The 8,974-nt window shown below is 43.7% G+C and overlaps 1 protein-coding gene across 1 annotated transcript in view; it reads right to left on the bottom strand.

The window, feature by feature from the left end:
• Positions 1-8,079, bottom strand: part of TCF20 (transcription factor 20) — a 211,086-nt gene extending 203,007 nt beyond the window's left edge. The window contains exon 1 of the mRNA XM_067559625.1: positions 8,037-8,079. The gene's annotated coding sequence lies outside the window, so the exon portion shown is untranslated. The remainder of the gene's footprint in view (positions 1-8,036) is intronic.
• Positions 8,080-8,974: the final 895 nt, after the last annotated feature.

The following is an 8,974-nucleotide window of genomic DNA, read 5'->3' on the forward strand; positions in this document are numbered from 1 at the left end:
ATTAAAGTCAGCACCCATGACTCTGAATATGCACAGGAAGCAGCTCTGCAGAGTAAGATGGTCTAGTTTTAGAGTCACTTTTCTGACCATGTTGACCCTTGAAGGTTTCATAGAATTTAGGGGCCAAGTTCTCTTCTTTCACATTAGTGCAATCCAGAGCAGAACATATCTATTAGTTACATGGTTTGAAAAGGCAGATTAAACCATGCTCAGTTCCCACTACAAACAAGACAAAAGAGACAACCACTTAGCCTACGAATTAAGCCACTTGAAATGTCTTCTATGGGAAAATAATTCCACAGAAAAGGGGGTGGGGAGTGCTCACCAATGCTGTGATACCATCCTCTCCAGCTGTACCTCTTTTGCTAGTTCAGTACTGGTTTTTTCAGGTCTGATACCAATACATTAGTAAATTCACCAGACCTCCAGCATTCTCTGCCTACCTCTTCTGCCTCCCCTAACATAGGTTCCCATATCTTGCCACCTTCTCTTTTACTGCCAGTGCCCCCCACCATTCCCTATAAACTTCCTCTGCCCTAGCTACCACAAAGTATTATTTGCATTACAGTAGTGCCCAGAGAACCCGTTTAAAATTAGGGCCCTTATTGTGCTATAATGTGTACAAATAAATTAGAGCACTCAAAATCCCAGGACCCTCTAATTTTGCACTCTGTGACTTAAACCTGAAGGATCCATTTCTCACTCAGATATATCACTCTAAGGCAATGGTTTTCAACCTGTGGCCCACGGACCCCTGCGAGTCCACAGCCTATTTCTAAGAGGTCCACAAAAGGCTGTCATTGCCACAGAATAGTGGTTTTCAATTTGGGGGTCCACAAACTATGTCTAAAATATCCAAAGGGGTCTGCACCCCCATTTGAAATTTTTTAGGAGTCCATAAATGAAAAAAGGTTGAAAACCACAGCTTTAAGGCCATGCCTATACTGGGAGCACTTTCCTGGTCACCATAGCATCAAAGTTCTCCTAATGTGGATGCAGCAACAGCAGCAAAGCTGAACTTTGCACCAGTATAATAAAACTGCCCCCCACGAGCAAAACAAGGTATGCTAGTAAAAGCACAGGTTTGCTGGTATTGCTGTGTCTATGCTAGGGGTTTCTGCTAACACAGTTACGTCACTCAGAAACCCTATCGCTTCACGTTCCTGAGTGACACAGTTGTGGCATCAGAAGTCTGTAATGCAGACCTAGCCTCAGAAAGACTAGAAAACCAGGGATTCAGACATGCACAATCTTAAAGATGGACTTTCACACAGAAAAATCAATGCACATGAGAATGTTTATAGCAAAAATAACTCTGTCCTGCCATTTTCCACATCTCCACTGCAGCAATTGCAGATATTTGTGCCCAAATTAGAATCTCTTGCTGCCCAATCCTGACGTGATCTTATAGTTCAATACTATTCCCTGGAGACTGCTTGGAAGCTGCTACTGGTGCAAGCTGCAATTGACCACCTGACAAGCAGGATATCGGGCAGGGAGCTTATGAATGACATCCATTTCCCATGCTCTATAGTGGCTTCTCCTGGTGAAGATTAAGGTGTTGATGCTGACCTACAAAGCCCTGAATGCTCTGGGTCCTGGCTACCTTAAAAACCACCTTAACTGCTGAAGGACAACACAGATCAGCTGAACAGCTTGAGCTAACAGCTTCCTTCTTTAAATAAGCAGCTTGATATTTTCAGTGAAGTTTTGGGACACCAGAACTCACCGTCAAGCACTTCCCCAGTCCAACAGCCCAGATTTCTTGAACTTCAGGACATGCTATCAGGTGCTCTTTTCCTAGGGTTTTCCAGAGGGGGTGGGTCAAACAGGACAGGAACAGGTTGAGGGGGAAGAATTTTTATTTGTGGATATAGCAGCGCTGCCTACCTGGTCTGGCTTTGGGCTAGTTACTGCCTCAGTTTCTCCTCGCTCAGGTTGGCTCTCCTGCCATTCCAACCTGGACTGGTTGCTACAGTGACTTGGCCCACGAGCTAAATCATTAAAGAAAAGAGTCCATCCCTTCCAACATATCCAAATCCACAACAAACACAAAAGAGTCTTCCATACACCTCCAAGCTGAGTCTCGCCTCTGCTTCCTGAGGGTCTGGCTTCTTTCCTCAGCAACCCTGGATTCCCTTGAGTCACCACTGCTCTTTACCAAGCAGCTATTCCCTGCACTTCCTACCTGGAGCTTCCCTTCTAACTCTACATAGAATTTGGTCTTATCTCCACCCTAATAGACCTGATGTAGCCACATGACCAGCTTGACATGTGACTTTGTTCATTTTTTCAGTGTTATCAACCCTGGTGATTTTATCCTGGCTCACCCCTCATTCAAAATGGCCACCATTCCCTGTTACCATCACTGGGATTAAAGCCAGCAAGATGGCTGCCATTTCCCTACAGTCTACTTGCATGTGGCAACAAGGCTGCCCTTCATAAAGATGGCTGCCATCTCCCACTCTTCTCAGTGAGATTGGTGCCATGTCGACAGGCAAATGGTTGCCACTCAATGGGTCAGGGGGCTGGACGGGACAGGACAGGACAGGACATGGAGAATGAGAGGAGCAGCAGGGATGCTGTGAAAGGTGGATGGGGAGGGAGAGCAGTAGGCAGATTTAGGGGTTGCAGTGAAGTGAGGTGCAGGGGGAAGTGCTGCTTCTTGCAAAAGGCTAAACCAATTCCATATTGTTTTTACTGTGACATTATGGTTTATATGAATGATTGATATAAGTTTAAAGTTCTTTGATATGCATATCTGTAACTCATCAACCCTAAAAAGTAATATTAACTTCTCTGTGCAAGCGTGAACCATGATGCATTAATTAGCTCAGTGGTTCTTGAACTATTTACCATCCTTTGTTAACCAAAGAAAATAAACTAGGAAGGGAGGGAGTCAAGACAGTAATAGGAAATGGATGGCAGTTCCCCAGTCTTAGGGCTGCAAAACGGGTAAATGGAGCCTCCATCAAAATAGCAAGGGAGATGCCTGCATTTAAGGTTGACTTTTCAACCTGAAATCATCACACACACGTTGGCAGACAAGTAAAGAAGAGTAAAAAATTTGATTTGATGGGTTTTTAAATCATGATTTTGGGGGGCCAATCTCATGATTTGTGATCTTTTGAGGTTGGCAATACTGTGCTCTCCATCTGGATAAGCAAGCTAAATATCACAGTTGGGATTGCACTGATCTCCCCTTAAAGGGCCAGTCACCCAGTGATGGAACATATAAGATATCTAGAATTGGAAGTTGTTTCTAATTACATTGAAATAAGTCACTGCCTGTTGCCCTAGAGAATGAATGTGATGGCACAGACTCAGCCTCCTGACTTTAGGGCAAGATCAAGCAGGAGAAGCAGATAAGGCTGTGAAATTAAAAACACCTATTTTAAAGCAAATGGGTTTGATAATTAGAAAAAAATGTGGCATAGGGAAATTATTAGGCCATATGGTGGGAAGCGTTTTAAAGGTGAACTGCAAAGCTGTTTTAAATAAATGAATAAACCATTTAAAATCCCAGATAATTCCACATATACCATTCTTTTAATTAACTATTTTGTTTTAAAAATGTGCAAAATAAAATTCATTCTCCTTCAATTTACTTGCCAAGTCTTTGGATGGGGGGTTTAAAAAGTTGTTTGTGATATCAGAGACTGCACATATCTGTGATTACTGAGAAGAGTCAAACTTCTAACAGGTTTTCAGATGCTTTGCAGTTTACCTCAAAGGGAGATCTTTTATGGGATACTGAACCTTTCCCCTCTAGATTACTAGTATCAAGCAGTCCTGCACAGGTCAGCAGTGACTAAAACAGTTCATTATTGATGCTTTATGTATCACTCTTCTAACTCCCATAACAAAGGGACATCTAGGGGGTTTTCCCATAGAAAGTCAATGGGCTACAATCTGGACTGTATCTCTTTGAGGGTGCAGTACAGGAGTCAAAGCTAATTCTAGTCTTCTCTGTCCTAGTGCAAGTTGGACTAATTTACAGCAGCCTTGCATGGCTCCCTTAAGGGCTGTTCTGAAGCCTAGAATAGCCAGACTTTATCAGTCATTCCTGCCTTCTGCCTACAGCTACCCCTAGCACATCCCTATATCAGAGACAATGCAGAAAGATGGTGCAGTGCTGCCTATATCAGCCTATATGTGCTACCTCTCTACTGAGAAAATTCCCTGGGGGTTATTCTACCATTTTTAAGGCCCCTTTACATCACCAGAACAGTGTAAGAGGGCTGCAGGAAGGAGATTCTCTCAATCTTTTTTAGCCCAGCTCAATCAGTTCTGAACATGACTCCACTATGATTTTTTACAAGTTTGTGGCCAGAGAACTAAGTAATACATTTATAATTCATTTTAAACGTTTTTGTAAGTTAAATTGTATTTAGCTTCTCACTTTCCCATGACATATTTTAATAATTAAAATGGTGCATGGTGTAACTTCTCTTTATTAAAAAAAAAAAAAAAAACCCGCAAAAATTGAGATTTTTGCACTCCTCTCACCCTGGGATAAACCAGGACTTCTCTCCCATTTTGTGCAAAGATAAATAACCAGCCATAGTCATTAGCCTCTCATGATTCTTTAGTGGCTTATGTAAAGTGAGCTACGGGGGTCTCAGTCCAGACCTTAGCAACATAGCTACTCACATAAAAAAACCACACTCACAGTTGGTACTAATCAGCAGTCTCAGAATTGGCAAGAGAGAGTGAATTCTCTTTTCTCCCAAAAAGAGAGCCCCTTCAGGGCAGGGCTGAAAGTGTAGGAAGCTAGCAAAAAGGGAGAGAGAAAAAAAATTAAATTAGTATTGCCAACACTCCCGATTTTATCCTGAGTCTTCCAATATTTGCTGTTTTACCTGGAGCCATGCTACATGAGAATCTCAGCTTTCATAAAAAAAAATTAAGTTTCCAGCCCTCTCAGTTGAAGAGAAAAGTTTGAAAATGTGAGTCATAAAGGTTCACGCAGAAGACAAAGAGAACTCCAAAATCATTCTCTTTAAAGTGTCATCATTTTAAAGCCAATCATGGTTTTTGGCGGGGAGGAAGGACTGACTCATGTTCTTTGAACACTTGGCATTGATAATACCAGGTAATCTCTCATTTTGCACCCCCAAATCTTCAGTGAGAAGAGCTGTGAAACATCCAGAGAGATGATGGTTATAGTATGAGAAGGTACTAGTCACCCTGGGCTTCCCCCTTAGGTGAGAGCAATCTCCTGTTGCTGGAACCACCACCCACCACCATCACCAGAACAAAAATAGCCACCCATTTTGGTCCATTTCCTGCATTTAAATGGGGTGGGGACAGAGGAGGGGGCCTTACCCTTTTCTATCTTTTGGTTTTATTTATTTATTTAAAGATAAGAAAGAAAGCCCATCCATGTCAGTTCAGCATCTCCCTGCAAAAGGGAATTGAAGTTCCCTCTCTCTCTCTCCTGCCTTGAATACTCCAGGAGACAAAGTAACCACCCCAGGGCAGAGAGAAGGCTTCAGACACCAAGAAACACTCCCCATTGGATAGGGCTGGGATAATCAGGCTGTTTTGTTAAGACTAAGCAAAGGTGACTACATGGTGTGTCAAAGAAGATGCCCAGGAGCAAGTTATTTTCATACAGTATGCAAGGGTTTAAGGTAATGCACACAGAGACAGAGCTGGAAGAGAACATTTGGAGTTTTCCACAAGACCTGACACACACACCCCAGGCTTTCTATATTTCCTCCCCCCCCACACACACACACCTTACTGCCATAAAACTCTCTAACCCCTGCCACAAACTCTGCCCTTATTCTTCACTAGCATTCACAAATTGCTCACAGGCCCATCCTCACCATCCTGCGTCCCTAGGGTCACAACTTCCTCATAATCCTACTCACAACCCCCTCATATTCCTTCCCACACCCCATAAGCTTTTCACACACCTCTCACTCTTCCTGGATAAAGGAAAAACAAAACAAAATTTCCTGGGCAAGTTCTGCTGAGATATATTCAGACCACAGTGGGTCACACCACCCTACTATCTCCATTCCCAGCAGGAGTCCAGTCATAAACCTTCAACAGTGTGAGGCTGGGCTCAGGGAATGTGTCACACATGCACACCCACCACTTGTCAACTTCAAAATCACCATGGGGGCGGGGATGGCATCCTGCAGCCATGTGGCTCTGAGTATGTCTACTCTAAAGTGCTGCAGCTGTGCCACTGTAGCACCGTAGCATAAATGCTTCCTACAGCAGCAAGACGGGGTTTTTCCGTTGATTTAGGTCAGCGGTTTTCAACTTTTCACTTGCAGGCCCCGTAAAAATTTCAAATGGAGGTGCAGACCCCTTTGAAAATCTTAGACGCAGTCTATGGACCCCAGGGGCTGCAGACCACAGACTGAAAATCACTGATTTAAGTAATCCACCTCTCCGAGAGGCAGTACCTAGGTAGATGGAAGAATCCTTCTGTCAACCTAGCTGCATTTACACCAGGGGTTAGGCTGACCTAACTATGATGCTCAGGGCACAAGAATTTTCATAGTCCTGAGTGACATAGCCAGGTGGACCCAAATTTTAGGTGCAAACCAGGCCTCATAGAGATCAGTTTCTTATCTGAACTGAGCTTTAAAAAGAAGAAAGAACTGCCACGCAATCCTTTGCAAAATTCCAGGCAGAATGAAATTTTGGTCTGCAAGCCTTTTGGGTGCAGCAAAAGAAAAATAAAAAGGCAAAGCACAACACAACAATATAAGAGGTAGGAATTATTATTAATTATTATTATTATAAGCTTTAACCGTTAGTTGATCATAACAAAATTTTAAGTAGCAAATGGAGGTTAAAGGCTGTTAAACGCAGAGACACCCAGTAGCCACATGACTGACAGGAATCCATGCAAGAGGAGTGGAACCATATGGAAAATATCAAGGGAAGGAAAAAGATTTCATCCAGCTCTTTGCATAGCTTTTAGCAGCCAGCTTCCCCCCCTTACTCTATAGAAATCGCCTTGATTCAAACTTTCTCTCCCTACGCCCCTTATAAAACAGATAACATTGTCTCCATCTCCATTCCTCCCCTTCTAACTGTTTCTCTATTGGGGGGCAAGCTGCTGAAAATGTTTTGAAACTAAACAATAGGAACAAGAAAGAGGGAAGAAAAATTAATTCCCAAAGAGTTAACCATACCGGGGCCTGCATTTCTGAAAATCTCTGGGGGGGTGTGTGCTAAGTGTCCGTGCACACTTAAGAAAAGGGAAGGTTGCTAAAGAATGTGAAATGTGAGAGCTGCAGATTCCCCCATCACCACATCCCTCCTCCTGCCTTCAATAATACATTTCAACAAACAGTCATTTTTCAAACGCCTTTCTCAGGAGGAAGGAGGTGAAGAGCTCAGGTTACATTTGGGTTTTTTTTTTTTAAAACCACAACAAACACCAGGCAACAAAAATTCAAAGAAAAAAAAAAGCCAGACCTGCTGTTTCCTTTTACAAGACATTTATTTCACACAAACACACACAAATTAATGTAGTTTCCCCATGCTCCAAGCTATTAAAAAGCTGATAAAAAAACATCTTTCCTCTCTAAAGAGCTTTAGTTTTAACTATTTCCAGCTTCACCTGCCCTCCACCCCACCCCCAGCTGATGTTATTTCCTCTTAGAAGTACTAGCTTTCCATAGCCTTCCCCCCCCCCCCCCCCCATTTCCTTCAGTACAACATCAAAGCTAATATATTGGGGGCAAGGGCTGTAGTTATACAGAAATAAATGAAGCCTGCACATCTACCTCTCCAAACGCAAAAGATTAGGAACCTACTAACACGTCTTCTGTAGCGCTACTAGGGAGAAAAACAGGATAAGCAGAATTTAGAAAATACAGAATTGGGGTAGCAAGAGCACAAGCTCTTTCCTGTGTTAGTCTTCCTAGTTTTCCTCTGCTGATGACTCTGGGCAAACCAGCCATGTGAGATTAAACAAGCCCCCCTGGCAGAGTGGTGCAGCCTGCAATGAACACCTCCCCCTACCCTGTAAAGTCACAGCCTTTCTCTGAAAAGGCTCTTACCTTGCAAGGCTTCCTTATTGTCCCATCTTAGCTCCTTTCCTTTTGTGGGGCTTTAATATATGTATTTAAAATTCTTTGTGGCACAAAAAGAAATGGTTACAAATCCTGTCAAGTCATGTGATTGAGTGAGTGATTTCTCCCCCCCTTCTCTCTCCTTTTTTTTTTTCCTTTCCTCTCTCTCTTTCTGCTTTTAGGACAATACTCAGCAGCCTGGGCTCAATGTGTCAGGCCAGACTGGCTGATGACAGAGAGGAGGAGGAGCTGCTGCTGGCAGGGCCTGGCTCTCATGGCAGCTGGGGCTGGGTGGATGGGGCCTGGAGCTGGTGTTGATTAGGGTTCTGACATCTCATAGTGATGCCTTGAGGAGTAGGAGGAGAGTGTTTTGTCTGATTTCTTTTTCTTCTTTTTGCATCCTCCCTTTTCCTTTTCCCCTCCTCCCCCTGCCCCTCTCTCCTTCCCAGCCCCTCTTCTGCCTCTCCTGCTTCCTTCCTGGGACTAGAAGGAGAAGATGTGTGCTTTGCTGGGGGACCCTGGCAGGATCCTCGCAGGCAACTGAAAGCTGGTTCTCTTCTCCATAGCTGAAACCTATAGCAGGAGCACTGCAGGCTGAATCAGACTTTCACCAGCCTCACTTCTAGGGCTGCTTTTCTCAGTTCTGCTATGCCACCTGAGGGCCCTGGCTTTTTCAAATCCTAGGGGAAAGGGCCAGATTTAAAAAAGTAGTAGAGATCTCTGTGAATATAAACATCTTACTGACTCAGCCAAAGGGAACTAGTCTGCAACCCTCGTCTGAAAAAGTGCCCAGGTTTTAAATGTCTTTTCAATCTTTTGTCAGTCGCCTTCACAGTGATGGATTCTGTCCTCCGAAGGGGAGGCAGCACTGAGCCAAACCATGGTGTAGGTTTTTTGGGGGAGGGTTAAAGCCCCCCAGGGTTGGT

The sequence above is a fragment of the Emydura macquarii genome, unplaced genomic scaffold (genome assembly GCF_026122565.2).
Source record: "Emydura macquarii macquarii isolate MOO-44397 ecotype Brisbane River unplaced genomic scaffold, CSIRO-AGI_Emac_v2 contig_2205, whole genome shotgun sequence".
Lineage (NCBI taxonomy): Eukaryota > Metazoa > Chordata > Testudines > Chelidae > Emydura > Emydura macquarii.